Source organism: Microcebus murinus, chromosome 15 (assembly GCF_040939455.1).
Source record: "Microcebus murinus isolate Inina chromosome 15, M.murinus_Inina_mat1.0, whole genome shotgun sequence".
In the NCBI taxonomy this organism is placed as follows: Eukaryota; Metazoa; Chordata; class Mammalia; order Primates; family Cheirogaleidae; genus Microcebus; species Microcebus murinus.
Genome location: NC_134118.1, coordinates 53,519,191 through 53,539,358, shown reverse-complemented (window position 1 = coordinate 53,539,358; position 20,168 = coordinate 53,519,191). Strand labels below are relative to the sequence as shown.

At 34.0% G+C, this 20,168-nt stretch overlaps 1 long non-coding RNA gene across 1 annotated transcript in view; it reads left to right on the top strand.

The window, feature by feature from the left end:
* The window catches only part of LOC105885836 (uncharacterized), a 406,927-nt gene that overhangs the window by 321,376 nt on the left and 65,383 nt on the right, over window positions 1–20,168 (top strand). Inside the window, exon 3 of the long non-coding RNA XR_001160837.2 lies at window positions 16,009–16,094. This is a non-coding gene — a long non-coding RNA (uncharacterized LOC105885836). The remainder of the gene's footprint in view (window positions 1–16,008; window positions 16,095–20,168) is intronic.

The window sequence follows — 20,168 nt, the reverse complement described above, 5'->3', positions numbered from 1 at the left end:
CACTTTGGAAGTAATCAGCACTTCAAAGTAAATATAAGAAAACAGATAGGTAAAAGTAGGCTTTTACCTGGTATCACAATTTAGAGATTAAAAATTATAAAAACTATTTTCAAAAATTTTTCTCACAATTATTTACTGATATTCCATATTTACATATGCACATTTTACCATTTTTGACACATAAGGACTCATTATAATATTCTCTTTTGTATCCTTAATTTCTCACTTAATGTCCTTTGGGACTATTTACTCATAATTTTGTCTTTTTACCTAGTACATAGTATTTCATAACATGAGTGTACACTATTTTATTTAAGCAGTGCTTTTTTAAATTTATTTTTTAATTTCAGAATATTACAGGTGTACAGATGCTTTGGTTACATATACTGCCTTTGCACTGCCCAAGTTAGAGCTACAAGTGTGCCCATTCCCCAGATAGTGCACACCACACCCATTAGGTATGAATTTACCCATCCACTCCATCCCCCTTCCACTTCCCCAACACCCGATGAATGTTACTTCTGTATGTGCACATCAGTGTTGACCAATTAGTATCAATTTAATGGTGAATAGATGTGGTGCTTATTTTTCGATTCTTATGATACTTCACTTCAAAGAATGGATTCCAGCTTCATCCAAGATAATACAAGAGGTATTTGGTTACCATTGTTTTTTATGGTTGAGTAGTACACCATGGTATACATATACCACATTTTACTAATCCATTCATGGATTGATGAGCACTTGGATTGTTTCCACATCTTTGCCATTGTGAATTGTGCTGCTATAAACATTCTATTGTAGATGTCTTTGTTATAGAATGCCTTTTTTTCCTTTGCTCAGTAGTGGAATTATTGAATGAAATGGTAGTTCTACTTTTAGCTCTTTGAAGTATTTCCATGTTATTTTCCATACAGCTTGCATTAGTTTGCAGTCCTACCAGCAGTGTATGAGTGTTCCTATCTCTCTGCATCCATGCCAACATTTGTTGTTTTGGGATTTTTTTTTTTTTTTTATAAAAAGCCACTGTCATTGGAGTTAAGTGATATCTCATTGTGGTTTAGATTTCCATTTCCCTGATGATTAGAGATGTGGAGCAATTTTTCACATTTGTTTTCCATTAGTCTGTCTTCTTTTGAAAAGTTTGTGTTCATGTTCTTTGCTCACTTTTTAATGGAGTTGTCTGATTTTTCTCTTGTTGATTTTCCTGAGTTCTATATACATCCTAGTTATCAGCCCTTTATCAAATATGTAGTATGATCAGGTGGGCTTCATCCCAGAGATGCAAGGGTGGTTCAACATACACAAATCTATGAATGTAATTCACCATGTAAATAAAAGCAAGAACAAAGACCATATTATCTTCTCAATAGATTCAGAAAAGGCATTTGACAAAATTCAGCCCCCTTTTATGGTAAGAACTCTTAATAAAATAGGCATAGATGGGTCATACCTCAAAATTATTAAAGCCATATATGGCAAACCCACAGCCAACATCATACTGAATGGGGAAAAATTGAAAGCATTTTCACTTAGAACTGGAACCAGACAAGTTGCCCATTGTATCCACTTTTATTCAACATAGTGCTGGAAGTCCTTGCCAGAACAATCAGATAAGAGAAGGAAATTAAGGATATCCAAATGGGGGCAGAAGAGGTCAAACTATTGCCCTTAGCTGATGATATGATATTAATATAATATCAAAAAATCTTGAAAAATTCCACCTAGAAACTCCTGAAATTGATAAATGAATTCAGCAAAGTCTCAGGATACAAAATCAATACACACAAATCAGTAGCTTTCATATGCACCAATCAAGCCAAGAATCAAATCAAAGATGCAACACCTTTCACAATAGCATCAAAGAAAATTAAATATTTAGGAATATATTTAACTAAGGAGGTGAGAGACCTATATAGGAAGAACTACAAAACACAGAAAAAGAAATTCCAGAGGATGTAAAGAGATGGAAAACTCTATCATGCACATGGATTGGCAGGATCAATATTGTTAAAATGTCTATACTATCTAAAGTGATCTACAGATTCAATGCAATCCTTATTAAAACACCAACATCATTTTTTGCATATCTAAAACATTAATTCTATACTTTGTATGAAACCAGAGAAGACCCTGTATATCAAAAGCAATCTTAAGCAAAAAGAACAAATTGGGACGCATCAATTTACCAGACTTCAAGCTATACTACAAGGCTATAGCAACCAATGGAACATGGTATTGGCATAAGAACAGAGACACAGACCAATGGAGACCAGACTGAGAACTTAGATATAAAAAACCATCCTTATATTGCCATCTGATCTTTGGCAAAATGGACAAAAACATATGTTGGGGAAAATAATCCCCATTCAATAAATGGTGCTGGGAAAATTGGATAGCCATATGTAGAAGAATGAAACAGGATCTGCACCTATCACCTCTGACCTCTCACAAAAATCAACTCACGATGGATAACAGACTTAAACCTAAGACATGAAACCATGAGAATTCTAGAAGAAAATGCTAGAAAAAGTCTTGTGAACATTGGCCTCGGCAAAGTATTTATGAAGAAGACCCCCAAAGCTATCACAGCAATAGCCAAAATAAATAAATGGGACCTGATCAAATTAAAAAGCTTCTGCACAGGCATGTAAACTATCATTAGAGCCAACAAACTATAGAATGGGAGAAAATATTTGCATGCTAAACAGTCCTTTATTTGTTTTTAATATAAAGAAGGTGTGTGAAGCATTTTAATATAAAATAACACAATCCAAAGAAAATAACACAGGAAATTTAACAATAATAATATTTCTCAAAACCAGGAATATCATGAATATTTATACTGCTAATTAACATGGATTCAACAGTCCTTTCTTGATAAACATTTAGGTGATTCATTTCACCTTTATAATTGGTGGTGTAATGGACATCCATGTTTTTGCGAACTTGAAAACATGCTATAGGATGGATTTCTAAAAGTTTGAATTGATGAGTAAAATAATGTGTATACTTTAAAATTTGTTTGTGTATATATATTAATATATAGTCAATTTTAATAATTAAGTCAGTATTGTTATTTTCTTGAAATGTTATTTTGAAATATAGTGCAAATGAAACAATACATTTTGAAGTAAAACAGTCTTCTAAAAGTATTAAGTAGGTTTACTGTTCTTTTCATGGGATATACTTCCCTTTTAAAATTGCATGAAATAATCATAAAATTTAATGATAAACAGATCTCTATTTTTAATTAAAATCCTGAAAAATACAACTCTTTTCAGAGAACTACTGGATTTGCAAATTATGCTGTATTATTTAATGGTTTAATTCTAGAGCATCACACCTGTTTACCCACTACTGCTTTCTGTTTACATTTATATAACATAAACTACTGTGGAGATCAGGCAACTATCTGGCTAATTTTGCTCATCCATTTTAAAAATATTTAATGAGTGTCTATTGTGTGCCAAACTCCATTCTAGGTATCAGAAATGTAACAATGGATCAAACTAAAATAAATACCTCCCCTAATCTGCCTACATTCTAGTGAAAAAAAAAAAAGAAATATAACAATTAAAGTACTGTATAGATTGTGAGAAAACGATTCATGCTAAGAAAAAATAAAAACAGGAAAGGAGTATAGGGAGTTTTGGGTAAGAGGTGGTGAAATTTAATTTCATGCTACGGAATACATGAATGGCCAAAATATATATGTGACTTAGAATGAGTATGTCTAAAACCACATTGAGCTTTGGATTTACAATTATCTAAAAATTTAAAAGTTTTATTTTTATAAAAACTAAATTCACAAAATTAAAATTCTATAAAATATCACTTCTAAATGCACTCAGTTTTCATGAGTGATAAAAACTAGTTTTTATGTCTATTTCAGCATATCTTTCAGTAATGAACATTTTAATCCAGCACCACTATTTTCTGCCTATTTCAACCCACCTATTTATTTATTAAACTTATTTCATTATTCCAATCCCTACTAACCATACAAATTAATTTTATCCACAGAATTTTATTCCTTGATGTCAATTTTCAAAACTAAATTTTTTTAAACATGTGCTTTTCTAGAATAAATTTTCTGAAGTTTCTTAATTCCAATATAAACTATAAAATAATAGCAGCAGGGATAATCTGAATCATTAAAATTATTTAGACCATAAATAGATAAGGAAAGTATAGTGTATTGTATATGTCCAAGCATTTTTCACTATGAAAACAAATGAAAATACTTTGAACAAATGACCGTTTTGCATGTTTAATGAGATACTACATGAACACTTGCAATGACTTTTAGTAGTCTGTCAAACAATTTTAATTAAAGTAATTTCTTTATGGGGCAATCATATAGCTCATAAAAATTTGAAATATGCATTTAAGACATCCTAGGGATATACTAATTCAAGGTTATTATGTAAGAATGACAAAAATAATAGTTATATCAGTATCAGTTACAGTATTTTTGTTAAGGGCAGACATAACTTTTTTCAAAAGGAAGTTTTCCTATGGTTTTCACAAAAATAGTCACATGAACTTTGGCAAATATTATTTTGCAAATGCCACTCTTAAGTGTAGTACCACTAGAAGTAACCTGACATTTATAACTATTCTAAATAATGCAACAAAAACATTTTCAAGGTTCATGTGCATCCTTTCATATGCAGACTTTGTAGTTCTTTTCAATAATTTAGCTTGTTTGGACACATCTTACCAAACCATATTTTTTGTATTGAAAAACATACGTTGTTTTGTGAGTCAGTCAAGCATTTGCAGAAAGTCATACTTTTGGTTCTCTGCTATACCTGATCCTTTTCTGGTTTTGTTTTGGCCTTTCCTACTATTCTTGGTCAGATTTTAGATCCTTGACAGGTAATCATTTTTGTAGACTACTCATCTATTAGATATATGCTCAATTAAAAAAGTGTGTAGATTTTGTCTAGTTAATTAGCTGAGACTCTGAGTTCCTAACAGTTTGATATTATTATAACTACCAGTACAACCAGTACTATTGTTACTTCCAGTACTCCATCCCACTACTACTTAGACTAGTTGAAGAAGAAAAAATAAAACTTCAGAAATGCTAAAGATAACTGATGAACATTAGTGGCTCTATGGTGGATGGGAGACATTATTTAGTTGTGCCTTATGTCAAGTTTACATGATTCAGAATATTGAAATGCCCTTTTATCAGACCATGCTAATCATTTAGCCCATGTTGGGAACATTTCCATTGCCCCAGCTCAGCACTCCTAGTGAATATCTTCTTTTGGCTATGACAGTTCAAATAGTATTTAATGTTGCTCATCATCAAAGGAAATTCCTTTGATTTAGAATGGCATTTGTTTAATTGATAATATCTCTATTATAATGTGAAATAATGTGAAAAAAGTTCATTTTGCTCCAATTCAGCTAAATGGTATAATTTCAACTGTCATGTACTGCTTAAAAATAGGCATTTTGGGAAGGAACATTAGTATTCAAATTCACAATCAGAAAAAGACATATTTGGGATAAATATTTTATTAATTCTTATACAAAAATCACAAATATTCCATATATACTTGAGTGTGTAATCCCAGATGAACTTTAATCCCTCAATATACCTGATGTCTAATATGAACTTTCTCCCTTTGTTTCTTATTGAAATTGGCTCTAATTAAAAATAAATTGCACATTTTTCAAATTCCAAAATATCGTTGCCACAAGTTGTTTCTCTCTATTGTAGAATCATGTATACATAGAATTTTCATACCCACATAGAATTTTATTCTATTATAGAATTCACTTAATAAACATTTGAATAACTTTTAAATTTGAATTGCTATGCAAAATGCAGTTCTGTGTACAATGCCATAAGGTAAAGATGATTGTTACACAATCTGCTCTCATTTTCTGCCACCATATGAAACAAAATTCATTCTCTACCATTTTATAAATATATATTTTGATCCCTATTTTCTTAAAGTTAGAATCTAAAGAAACTATGCCAAAAATAAAATTCTGGGAAAAATAATTTTCATATGATGAATTGAGATGGCTACAATATTGCTATCGCAATGGCTTTAATTATTCAGCAAATGGAAGGTTTGACTAACAAGGTTGCTGAAGGCTACAGCACCTTTAATGGTGCATTTGCCTCCAAGCTGCACTTTTGTGCACAAAAAGAAGTCATAGATAACTACCAACATGATTATCAGGGTGTGAAATGTCAAACTTAACTTTACAATTGACTCAACAATTTCTGAATTTCTGAGGAAAGAGATTTAAGAACTAAGCAATAGGCATTTTTTACATGTCTGAAGGTAATCTGTTTCATGTTTACAAAACAAGTACACTTCCCTACACAACTCAAACACTGAAAGAAAAATTTAAATATTTAGAAAGCATGTTCTGTATAGATTTACACCATCTTTTTGAATATTGTACATCTCAATTTAAGAATTATTTCCATGTTTTCTCCAGGGAAATATAATTAAAGTATGACATTCATCATCACAATATCTAAATATTTTTAACTTGATGGCAATGTTGGAATGTAATACAGTGTACATATTTGAGACAGCTTAGACTATTTGGCATATAGGCAATTGGATCACTGAAATGACAATAAGAGATCAAAAGATATGTAGTAAGGATAAGACTCACAGCTGCAATCTCTAAAATTAGTTTTCTGTTAACATTATAATACAGGTTACATTTTATGGAATTTTTTAAAAGTCTCTTTATTAAAGACCTGCAGGGTCCTATATTTTGATTTAGTGAGGACCAGAAACCTACTTAAACTGACTCTCCAGGAAATTTTGAGGAAGTTGGTCCAAGGAAGAGTCTTTTAGATTATCTATTTAATTAATGTATATGTTTCATGATCTAAGATGTCAAAAATTTGAAGATGGATCCCTAAGTCCTTCTAAGAAAGAAAAATAATGGCAATTATACAATCTTTTTGATGATAAGATGAATCTTAATATTAGAGAAGTTAAAATGTCTTCATCTTGAAATTATTGAAATAGTATACCACTTCTTGCTACCAGGTTTGTTTTGACATCAGCTGGATAGCAGATTAAAAATTAAACTCTAATAAATCTCTGATTCACCTAACCAAACTCATTTTATTCAGACCCTATACACTGTGCCAAGAGTTTTGATAGGCATCTGTTCCTATTATCTTTTGGTGAATTAAAAGCAACAACAACAAAAATGGCTACCGTGAAACAGGATTTATAAACAATAATTTATTATTTTACTTTTTCCAGTTAATTGATTGGGCTCAGTTGGACAATTCTTACTTGGGACATCTCATCTGGTTATGGTCAAATCAAGGGTCTATTGAGCTGGATTTCAAGATGGCTCATTTACAGGGTTGGTGGTTAACAGTGGGTATTGGTTTAAAACTCATCTGAGTGTTTGAAAATTGGAGTACCTGCACTGGCCTTTCTAGGTGGCATGGGCTTCAGAGCAGGACATTACTTTTCTGAAAGGAAAAATTCCAATAGTGAGTGTCCTAATAGGCTCTGTCTGAAGCTGCCCAACTTCTTCTGACCCAGACTCTGGTCATTATGACCATAGTATCACCTCTGCCGCATTCTGTTGGTCAAGGGTGAGGTACAGGCAGTTCACAGTCAAGGGGAAGAGATGACATAAGGGTGTGACTGCCAGGAAGTGTGGCTCACTGGAGCATGGTCTTTGGAGACTAGATAACACAGCACCTTGTGTGTAATCTAATGTAATCAAAAATCCTAGACAGTACTGTGTTAACCAAATGGAGCTGGTTCTTTTGATAACTCACAGAAATAGACACATTTCCATAGCAGTGAGCTCTATATACATCGTGAGTTGGTTTAAACCCTGACAAATTCATTCTTTAAAAGGTTGCCCTTTCTATAGTCACCTGCTTCAAGGTAGGCATTTTTACTTTTTTAGTTTGGTCAGTGAAACATTTTGAATACAAGAAAGTCATTCTGATTTCCATATACTTCCTCCACCGTATGCCATACACATTTTTTTTTAACTGCACTCTCCCTCTCCTTCTTTCTTAGACAGCTAGAACCAAGGAGGGAAAAAACAAGTGTCATTTTTAAATTAAATTAGTAAGCTTGATTGGGAAACCACAAAAAGCACATAAACATAATATCAATTAACTATCGATGGGCTACTATGTGCTAATAATGTGCTAAGTGCTTTATGTTTCCTATCTAATTGAATCTCCACAAACCAGTGAGGCAGATATTATTGTCTTCATTTCCATGAGGAAACTAATGCTAAGGGAAACCAGGAATTCTTCACAGACTAAAAACTGTGGTAGAGAAATATATCAGATGGTGTCTACATGGAACTTACGTGCATCTATTTCCATGTGGATATTTGAGCTTTGGCTCAGTTGATGCTGAACTTTCTTTTTTCCAAGTAATTCATCAATATTTCTAGTTGCTTCCTAAGGTAGTTCTTGATTTATGATAATGTAATTGAAAGCTGTTATTTGTTGCCTCAGTAACTCCCTCAAGGCAGGTGTTGCTGGCACCTGCCTTGCTTGTTTTGAACTTTTATCTAGTTATTGCCTGTTTATGGGTGCTCATGGCGAACTTTAATATTCAAGAGATCAGCTTCATGATGACTTTCCCCTTTTTCTTCTTCCCTGTTTTTATGTTGTCTCGGTTACATTCAAATTACCCAATGAGAATGTTTCCTGCCTGCCACAAATTACCTCACCCATGACACTCAATACAGGCACTCGGCCATGGGTCCTTACTCTGCTCATTCCCTGTCTGCCATGACCAAACTTTGGGCTTTGTGTGCACTTTGGGTGATGCTGTGCCTCCCACTCTAGGACCTGTGAGTATAACAGTACCTTTAATTTTATGTGTCTCTCCAAGTGAAATGTCTGCAGCTGTGTTGGGGTGATACTGAAAGACCTCACAATGGAGACTTACTCCTCCATTTACAGCAAAGATAATAAGTTGCTTGTTGTATTAAAGGAGACTTGTCTTCCAGTTGCTGCTGTGGCAGAGAAAATGTGTACAACTCCTTGCAATGCTGCATCAGCTTTTCCAAATAATCTTAAAAGAGGAAGTAGGTTTTAGTCTTTTTTTATGCTGCTTAAGAGCAGATTTTGATATGTTATGATTCCTGATTTACCTGTTCTGACACTTACAGTAATATCATGTTACAATCTTAGGAGCAATATTATATGCCAATATAATGGATTTTATGATGAAATCTAAGAGCTTCTCGAAAAGATAATACTATCTAGAAAATCAAAGACTGATCAATAAATTAATGCCACATAGTCTTATGCTATGTTTTTCACAATTTTCCCTACATTTGCTTGCTTCTTGTGGCAACTTTAAGAAAAGTTACATAGAACTTAGATAAATTTACTGCAGATAGTTGGGTATGTGATTTTGGGATAAAGGAAGAGTTCGTATTTTTAAGCAATTTATTGGAGATTAGCACAATTCTCTAGATATTGTCAGTTTGTCTTGCAATTAAGCTAAACTCCTTTAAACATTGTTATATGAACATCAGGCAATCAACCAACATGCCTTCCCTTGTTGTGGAAACCTGTAAGTCTTTACCACGTCCCCAGTATGGTTTTGGATCCCAAGGGATCTAATCTAAAAGATCGCTGGAGATTTGTAGCTAATTTAAAATTATGAGCTATTTGCCTCATTTCCTCATTCAACAAATACTATTTTCATGCACAGCTACTGTGTGTGAACAGTGATCACCTCTGCCATCAAGGTCTTACTATGTAGGGGAAATATAGACAAATAAACAATAAAAATCATGGGAGGCTAAGTGCTCTATGATACGTACAGAAAGTAGTAAGCACCAGGGAAACACGGCAAGGGCACATCCCCAAGCATTTGCAGTCTGGAGAAGCCTTCCCTACTTCTAAAGCACAACTCTGTAGAAAAATTAAGAGTGAAAGCGACTAGTGGGGAAGAAGAGTTTCCTAAAGAGAGGAACCAGTTTGTGCAATGGCATCCCAGCGAATGAGGGAGAGCATGTGTGCCTGAGGAACTGAGAGATGGTTAGCTTGACTATAACATGGAAAATAGGGAGTAAGGGTGGGAGTTAGTCTTGGCAATGTTAGCAAGAGGGCAACGTCATGCATCTATGCTAAGTATTTTTAATTTTATCCTGAAGGCAAGGGTGCCAGTGAGCCTTTTTAAATAAGGAAAGAAAAAAATGGACTTTGCAATGAATAAATAGATGAGTCCCTCAAATGGTAACTTGGAGAATAGAATGTTATATTAGATGGGGAAAAAGAGAATGATAGAAGTCAAAGTGGCCATAGAAAATGCTTTCTCACCCTTTCACTGATGAGCCAAGTCTGTGCTTAAGGAACAGAGTAATTTATTCATTCATTAATTCAACAGCAGTGTATTGTGCACATACTTTACATCATAGACAGATCAGGCCATTAGAAGATATAACAGTGGACAAACCAGACAACATCTTTGCCATTATGGAGTTTATATATATATATATAAATAAATATATGTAAGGTATTTATGCTAGAAGGAAAATAAAATACTGTTAGGGAATGGAGAATGAAGGAAGGAAAATGTTCTTATTTTATACAGGGTGGTCAGGGAAATGCGTACACCACATCCATCACTTTACTCTCTTCTTGTCTGAGAAAAATGTTGTAATTGTTTTATTCATTCATTCAATATTCATTTAGTGCCTTTGTGTATTTGGGATTCTATAAGACCTGGTAGCAGTGTCATGGCAGGAGAGATCAATCAAGCAGTGCTTTGTAGGCCATGTTAAAGGTTAAAGGATTGAATGTTTTTTCTAGGGACAATAGAAGTCATTCTAGTGTTTAAGAATTCCATGTGATCTTATTTGTATTTTAAAAAGATCATTCTGATTGTAGTGAGAAGAATGAGTTGATTAACAGAGCTGGAATGGATCCTCTTGAATTGAAGGGATAAGAACAGCCTTTCCTTGCTTAGCTATTAGTAGTGATGGCTAAATTTCTTTTCATTCAAGGAAAAGTAGTATTTTTATTTTTTACTATGAATGAAGATCTTTATTCTCCCAATTTTAAAAAAAATTCTTGGGCTAAAATTGAATCTCATATTTTCAAAAGTTATTATTGACCAATCCTTTGAGTTCCTCATATTTGTTTTCAGACTCATAAACAAATCTCCTATGAATACACTCTTTCCTCTTGAATGCTGAACTTTTTGTGAAGGCTAAGATATGAATGTGTTAACCAAGTAAATTTACCAAATAAATTCTAACATGTCATTACCTACTGAATGGAGGCCTTTGTCCCTTGAGAAAGAGTAATATTGTCTTTATCTAAGGCATTTGATTGGCAGAAAACACACATTTTATTATAAACACATGCCAGACAAATTCTTGTTTCCACTGCTAAACACCTTTCTTATTCACATTTTATACAAGTGGAATATTAAAATATTTGTTTGTATAACATTATGCAAGGAAATATCATAATACAACTTTGGCCATATTAAAAAATGCCTCATGTGCCATATTGCTCAGATGGCGTGTTTATGAATAAGTTTTCAAAGCTCCATATGCACAAATATGAAATACAAAGTCTTCCTCCAAATACTAAGAATACTGCTCAGTCTACATTTGCTGGTTTATAGTGCTAACATTTATCTGCATCTCCATATCCCAAGATTTGCAAATGAGATAATTCTGTTGCAGTCTGCCGCCAAGTATAAACAGCTGGCTCTCTTTGGTGAACAGAATATCATCTGAACATTTAATGCAGCCCTTCGTCTAGGATGCCTTTTATCATCAGAAGTAAGGAGGGACAGTTGCTTGGCATGTCTCAAATGTACTATTCTCTAGAGTTTTACAGCCCATGGATTCTCTTGATAACTTTAATAATAAGAGACATGACAAGTCCCAGATATATTAATATTAAGCATTGTGAATGAAATCTTATGAGCTCATAAAAGGGACATTTTTAGGAAAACACTCTGAAATTTTAAATAGGCAATTTAATATAGTGATACTATCTTAAATTATTTTCAAATAGAAAGAAATTCAGTCAGTGAAGTTTTGAGGAGCCACGGTGTATACAAACACATAGTAGGGGTAAGAAAGCATTCCTCCATAAACATGATACAACATATAAATAAAATAACCAAATATTTCTCTGTGGATTTCAGTGATCCATATATACAGCATATCCCTTTCATTCTTCCACAAGGAGAAATAACATTTCTTGACTTAAATTCCTAAAGATACAAAGGAGAACACAACAAATAAGAAATCAGGACTAATTTGGTAAAGAAATTATAAAAATAAATGTAAGAACAAGAGAAGCATACAGAGAACAAGAGAATAAACATAAGAACAAGAGCTGACTACCTCTCATCGAATCCCGGAGATGTGATGCTCGGCTTCAGGCTTTGCTCATCATTTGTTCTCCCAAGGTCTAGGCCAGGACTGCCCAATAGAACTTTCTGCAATAAGGGAAATGCTTCACATCTGTGCTGTTCAATGTGGTAGCCACAAGCCACAGGTGGCTATTGAGCAGACACAATGTTGCAAATGCAATTGAGGACATGCATTTTAGATTTAACTTAAGTTAATAGAAACAACTTTAAATAGTGACATGTAACTAGTGGCTATCACCTTAGACACACATGTCTAGGCCATATGATGAGCCATTCTGTCTGTAACTATAAGACACAGGACAGCAATGCAGAACAGGGCCTACAGCCTCTGCCGCCTACACCCCATGGGAAGGTGCAGAGGCTGAGACCCACGCAAAGCAGTAGTTCCAGACCCCGTTGTCAGTTATCTCAGCACAGGTGACAACCTGTCAGTCTGGGAAAGGCTCCAGAGAACCACTAGTCATTCTAATGACTCCCTCAGAAGTGGTGGTGGCCTGGATGAGTAGCTTATTTGAGCTACTCAAATAAGCAATAATCATTATCTTGACTGAAAATCAAATTTTTCACAGGGAAAATATTGTCAAAAGAAAAAAAAGTATTGTTGATGGTATAGGTGTCATTTTATGATGTTACAAAATGTTTGTTTTTATGTTATGAATTATGGATTCTTTCTCTTAATGCAAAGGCCTTGAGCCTCCTACATTGATCTTAACCCTAAAGGGTAAACCTATGTGGCAAAGTATCTTTTATCTATTATTTTAGTAATTCTTTTCTTCTTCAAAACAACTTAAATGGAAATTACTTATCTGAAATACATATGTTAGAAAATAGGGAAAAAATCAATAAACAGTAAAAATAGTACAGGGATGTAAGAGTCTCTTGCAAATAATAATTGCTAAAATGTACTTGAGATATTTATCAATAATAAAACCAACTTACCATAAAAGCTAATATTCACTAGGTATGTTCTCTATGCCTGACACTAGGAGTTTATATGGATTATATCCTTTAAATAAATCTACAAAATGAGTGTTATCATTATTTCCAGTTTGCAGATGAGGATGCTGGGACTTAGAGATAAGAAATAATGCTCCTAAATTCAGATAGCAGGTCAGCGGAGTGGGCCAGATTCTGGGTCTCGGTTTACACAAATCCATTTTTAAGCAATTAAATGGAAATTTTAGAAAATCCAAATTGATTTCATCTTATGTCAAAGAGAGAATGAAAACTTTTTGTGGACAGTGATTATTATTAAGAAAACCAATTAGCAGTATAAAATACATATAAATTTGCACATATTACTAGACACCGTAATATTAAGTTGTGATACTATTTTTTCTGTTTACAATTTGAGTGTAACACACCAGATCTATGTCAATGAATTCAATGACATTACTGCAATTGTGAAACTGCTAGAGAATCTGAAGGGTACAATTGAGTATTTTGGCTGCTGCTGTCATTTAAGGCTCTGATTTGCCTCAGAGAGCTGGAGGGCACTGAGTGTCCACTTGCCAACTTGGCCAGGTTTGTGACTACAACTCTGAAACAATGCAGACCTACTTCCAGAGGAATGGAAAAAAAAATGTTTTCCTATATTCCTTTTGACAAGAAGTCATTATCAGTAGCTTTGGGGGAGACTTGTGGAAGCTTCATAGAAAGCACAAGGCCGTTATTTACTTTTGCTACTCCAAGCCTAGGTCTGAAAGAATAGATAACAATACTTTTTGCTCATGAAGAGTAAGTTTCATTGTGACCCTCTGCCAATTTTAAAAACATAAAATTGAGCTCAGAACATGGATTTTATTGTAGATGTTTTTCTTATTTCTCCACCTGTTCAGAGTTTTTATTCTGCTGATAACCTTGGCCTTAATATTAATATAATGTATGTATAGTATTGTAAAGTCTTATTTTTTACTTTAACACTATTTTAGTGGAGTTCATTATGGTTATTCATAATTAGGAAAAGATAACATTAGATGGAGATATTTGAAACAGGATTATGGAGAAGAATGTAAAAGCAAATATTTTTCCTATGAACATTGATACTTTTCTTTTTTTACAATTTTTTTCCTTATAATGTGAGGCAAATGACATCATGTTATTGGTATATTAAAAACTGCTCTCAACCATAAAAAATAATGGTAATCTAGCACCTCTTGTATTATCCTGGATGAAGCTGGAGCCCATTCTTTGAAGTAAAGTATCACAAGAATGGAAAAATAAGCACCACATGTACTAACCATCAAATTGGTACTAACTGAACAACTCTTAGGTGCACATGTGGAAGTAATATTCATCAGGTGCTGGGCAGGTGGAGGAGATGGGTAAATTCACAACTAATGAGTGCAAAGCACACTATCTGGAAGACGGCCACACTTGTACCTCTGGCTTGAGCGGTGCAAAGGCAATATATGTAACCAAAATGTTTGTAACTCCATAATATTCTGAAATTAAAAAAAAAAAGAAAATTGCTCTAGATTTTCATTCAGATAACATGGGTTTTGGTTTTAGTTCTCAGTTTGGATCTGCTACCTATTAGTTGAATCATTTTGAGTAAAATTCTTAATCTCTGTATCTATTCAGTTCCCTATAAACAGGGATACTAAACTATCTTTATAATGAAGATCAAATGAAACACTAAATTTGAAAGTACACTGTAAAAACATAGAAATGTGGAGAAGTACTATTTTATGGCTTAGTGATATGAGAGTGTCCAATTTTATAAAGAAATGCTTACATTTAACATTTTAATTTAAGAATATTTTTTTAGTCCTCTCACTATTGAGCATGTGAGCACGCCTGTGTGTCTAACTTCTTCAGTTCTGAAAACATTCACTGCAGATGTTGAGAAGGGAATAAGTTATTTAGCATCATGCGGATTTATTTCAACAGTTGAGGGACCACAAAATTGAATTTTGTAAAAAAAATTAACCCAAAACCTGCTTTATCCAGCTTATTATACAAAAGTATAATTTTGTTGGTATAAGATGTCATTAGTGATTTTATCCATGATCTTTATCTAAAGGATTAGGAAGGGGGGAAGTTTGCTAACATCTGTAGATTTACATCAATATTTATTTTTCTCCTTGTGGGTTTAATACACATTCAAAATACAGGGACTAATCAGATCAATGTCACACATAAAGATGTTGAAAGAGTATCTTGGCATTAGCTGAGGAAATGTGGAGATTTCCAAAAGTCTGCAGAGGAGATTGAAAAACTTCTACCTGTTTGTGTATATCTAAGACCAGTCATGAATCTGAGAGTGTAAAAGATGAAACATTATAGAAGATGTAGGTGGTATATGTGTAGTGGTAAATTCCACCCCTGCTTCTTTCCTCCAAAAACTTGGAATAGGGAAACTCAGGTTGGATAAGAGCAGAAGCAGAATGGTTGTCATATCAGAGACAAGTCTTGATTGAATGGATTAATCAAAGCAGAGAAAACTGCAAAAATAAATTCTGGAGGAAATAGAGATAAAAAACCCCACCTAATTAATTGAGTCCTTTTGTCTACTTGCATATTCTTGGAGTAGAGTCAGAAGGATTATGCAATTAAACATCTGAATTATATAAATAACTCTTTATTTTCCTTTCTTTTTAAGATGCACTCCTAAGAATAGACTGCCTGAAAGCCCTATGGACTGGTCTGGCATTTGAGGTCATGGTTCCTGTATGCCTTCTGTTCCATGTGAGTATAATTTTCAAAAGTTATCCTCAGTTTTGAGGGCACTGGAGAGCTCTAGATTTAGCAAAACTCAAGATCAACATCTGGACATGGTGGAATTACCAAGTTAGTATCACTCTGTGATCTCTTGGTGGGTAGGCATCTGGCTTTCCTTGGACTAAATGAACTTGTTCATGTGCCCTGGAAAAACACCTGCATAAGTTGTCTGTCGTTTTTATACAAATTCAATGTGTGTGTGTGTGTAAGTCTGACAGTGATGCTGCAGATTGTGGGTAAGGCTCTCTTCTTACCTTTGTGCCATATTTCACTATTTATTTTGCCATCTCCACTCTCAGTTACCTAATTTTGGCTCCCTAACCCCTCCATGACATGGGCATGTTCTTGATATCCTTTCAATGCCCTCTGCTGGACCAGAAAGTTGGTACTGAATGAGCATTACTTCAATGCTGTCCTATCAATTATGTTCAAGGACTTCAGTATTGATGATCTGATTAAACTTGAATATGCATTACAACACAGGCTCAGGGTGGGGAAGAAGAGATCATTGCTAAAATATTCAAAACTTTGTGCATTTTTTTAGAGGAGGACAGAGCATACACCATAGACCATTAGCTGAGTTTTTCGTTTGATAGATTTTTTTCCTACCACTTTCAGTCAATTTCTCAAGTCATACATTTTTTTAGTTATTCATGTTTTCATCAGTTAATCACTGGATTACTTGTTACTCTTACCTAGATGGTAAAATCTAAGGAAAGAATTCGTTCTTGAAATTCCAATAGAAATCTTAAGATTACTTTGGGATATTTTGGTATATATGTTTCTGATGTGAACTTATTCTATGTCATAAATTCAGCCATTATTTTTATGTTTACAAAACTTACATCTACATATTTTATTCTATGTAATGTGAATATAACTTTATATCATGCTCGTAACTCTGTCAGAATTTTGGTGTTCAGATACAGCATTCCTTGTAGATTTTTCCACCTCTTTAGCACAGGAACATTGTCATATTTATCACTGTATCCTATACACTCAGCATACCTACTGATCTGAATTGACAATGTTATTTCTGCCACAGCTCCTTTTTTATTCTCAAAATCAACCTTATTAACCTAAATCCATCTTACCTATGGGGTACAATGTATGCTACTCGAGTGATGGGTATGATAAAAGCCCAGACTCCATCACTATGCCATGTATACATATAACATAATTCAACTTATACCCCCTAAATCTATTACGAGAAAAAAAAAAAGAAAAAGAAACACACACACAAATTGATATTCTCCCCCAAATTACCCTAATTCAATGTACAAGGAGTATCTTTGTTATTAAGATATTCTCATTTGCCTGGCCACGGCAGACATGTAAACAAGTTCAGGATGGGGCATTGGTGAAAACACCATGACTGAGTTTTAACAGAATTCATTAGGTAAACAAACAGGGACTGCATAGCTCTCTTGGGGAAAAGGCAGCAATAGATGAAAATGCCGTCAAATAGGAGGTGATACTGGAGCTCAGAGTTGACCATGTTTGCCTGTTTGACAAGGTTGGTAGTCATTGTGAGAAGGTTCAATATCTATTGACTATCTATTAGAAGATAGATAGTCAATAACTTTACAGGAACAAAACAAATAGTTCTCTTCTATACCCTCATTCACAGTACTTCTAGAACACCATACTTCCCACACCAGATGTAGATGCGTGATGGAGGGCAGAGGTGTTCCTATACCAACCAATTCTCCAACACCAGCAATAGTTCTCCAACACCAGTCTTACAATTCAATTCAATTCTGACAATTCAATTCAATTCTGACACTGCATACCTGGAGTTAGTACACCCCAAAGGTTAAGGGCTCAGTTCCACAACACTGCTCCCCCACAACCTCTGAGACCAGTTACAAATTTAGGTTGTTCTTCCGACTAACTATATGGCTATAAATAGGAGGGTTCCATACCCACTTTTTGGGTTTGATCATTTGCTAGAATGGTTCACAGAACCCAGGAAAACACTTGCCTACATCTACCAGTTTATTACAAAGGGAAGGGTACAGAAGAACAGCCAGATGAAGAGGTACATAGGGTAAGGTTTGGAAGAATTTGAAGTTCAGGAGCTTTTGTTCCCATGGAGTTGAAGTGCACAACCCTTTCAGCACATGGATGTGCTCACCAACCTGGAAGTTCTCCAAATTTCATCCTTTAGAACTTTTTATGGAGGCTTCATCATGTAGAGATAATTGGTTATTAACTCAATCTCTAGCTCCTTTTCCATCCCTAGAGAATGGGGGTGGGGCTAACAGGCCCAAGCTTCTAATCATGGCTTGTTCTAACTGGTGACCAGCCCCTATCCTGAAGCTATCCAGGAGCCCATCAAAAGTTGCTTCATTAGAAAAAAGATGCTCCTGTCACCCAGAAAATTCCAAGGTGTTTTGGAGCTTTTTGTCACAAAGGGTGGTCATTGTATTGTGCAATACGAAATGAAGCAAATTAAATTGCTTAAGACATCTCTAGTTGTAAAATATTTTTATCTGCATTGTAATAAAGGTTTCTTCATCATTAGGAGAATTAAATTAAAATATCTTAACCCTTAAAGGGGTATCTATTGGTTATCTTTATCAATATTCATTGATTAAGTAAAAGCATAATATTTCACTCATGCATTGGTTTTCCACTTTAAAATGTAGCCCTGTTTCTATGAGCACAGCTACACTTTTGATGGGCAGTTGTAAATATTTTTAAAATTCATTTTTGAGAATGACATTTGTCATGGTTAGGACTACTTCCTTCTTAAGATTCAGCAACTCATCTTGCAAATGATACAGTATTTCTTAAGAGCTTTATCTCATCAAACAGTGTAAAAATGTAAATAAAAATAAATAAAATGAAATTTGGATCCATAGGGTGCCTCTAATAGCTTTTCCTCCTTGACATGGAAGTAATATGAACTTCATCTAACCAGCTAATTTTTATAAGGTTACGGAAACTGACAGTTATTTTCCAGTGCTGCCTGCCTCTGTTCTATCTCACTTTAATTCTAGAGTCAGTGGGCAATACCGATACCTATGAATTACATGTTGAAAAGGGATTTATGAATTATGGATGAACTGGGACAGTTATTGGCATTTAAAGGCATTCTACTTCATGTTGAATATTAATAGAAATGAAAGACCAGAGGAATATAGTTACCAAAAATATTAATATCTCAAAACAAGGTAGCTTCTTAAAGCCAAGGGATATTAGAATAAATGTTAAAAGAAATTATAGTTAATTAATTTAGTGACAATTTCTATAACAATAAGGAACAGACATGAGAACTCACCATCAAAGGTTTTTATTATTATTCAATTAGGACAAATCTAATCTGGATGTTAAATAAAAGGGTAGTTCAGTAAAAGTTGTCCTATATTGTGACAGTGTCTATTGTCTCATTGTTTGATTTACATGATTGCTAAAAGAAAGACTGACTATATGAAATGTAATCAAACTGTAACTTAAAATTTTAATTCTTTTTTTCTAGTTTATTTTAATTTTTTTGTTTTATTATTATTATTATTATTTCAGCATATTACTGAAATAATACAAATGTTTAGGTACAAATGTTTAGGTTACATATATTGCCTTTGCCACCCTAGTCAGAGCTTAAAGTGTGTCCATCCTCCAGATAGTGTACACGGCACTCATTAGGTGTTAATATATCCATTCCCACCTTCCCCCTCCCACCTGCCAGACACCCGATGAATGTCACTCCTATGTGTGCACATAAGGGTTGATCAGTTAATACCAATTTGATGGCAAGTACATGTGGTGCTTGTTTTGCCATTCTGATGATATTTCACTTAGTAGAATGGTCTCCAACTGTATCCAGGAAAATACAACAGGTGCTAGATCACCATTGTTTTTTGTGGCTGAGTAGAACTCCATGGTATACATATACCACATTTTATTAATCACTCATGTATTGATGAGCACTTGGGCTGTTTCCATATGTTTGCAATTGTGACTTGTGCTGCTATAAACATTTTAATGCAGATGTCTTTTTTATAGAATGTCCTTTTTTTTCTTCGGGTAGATGCC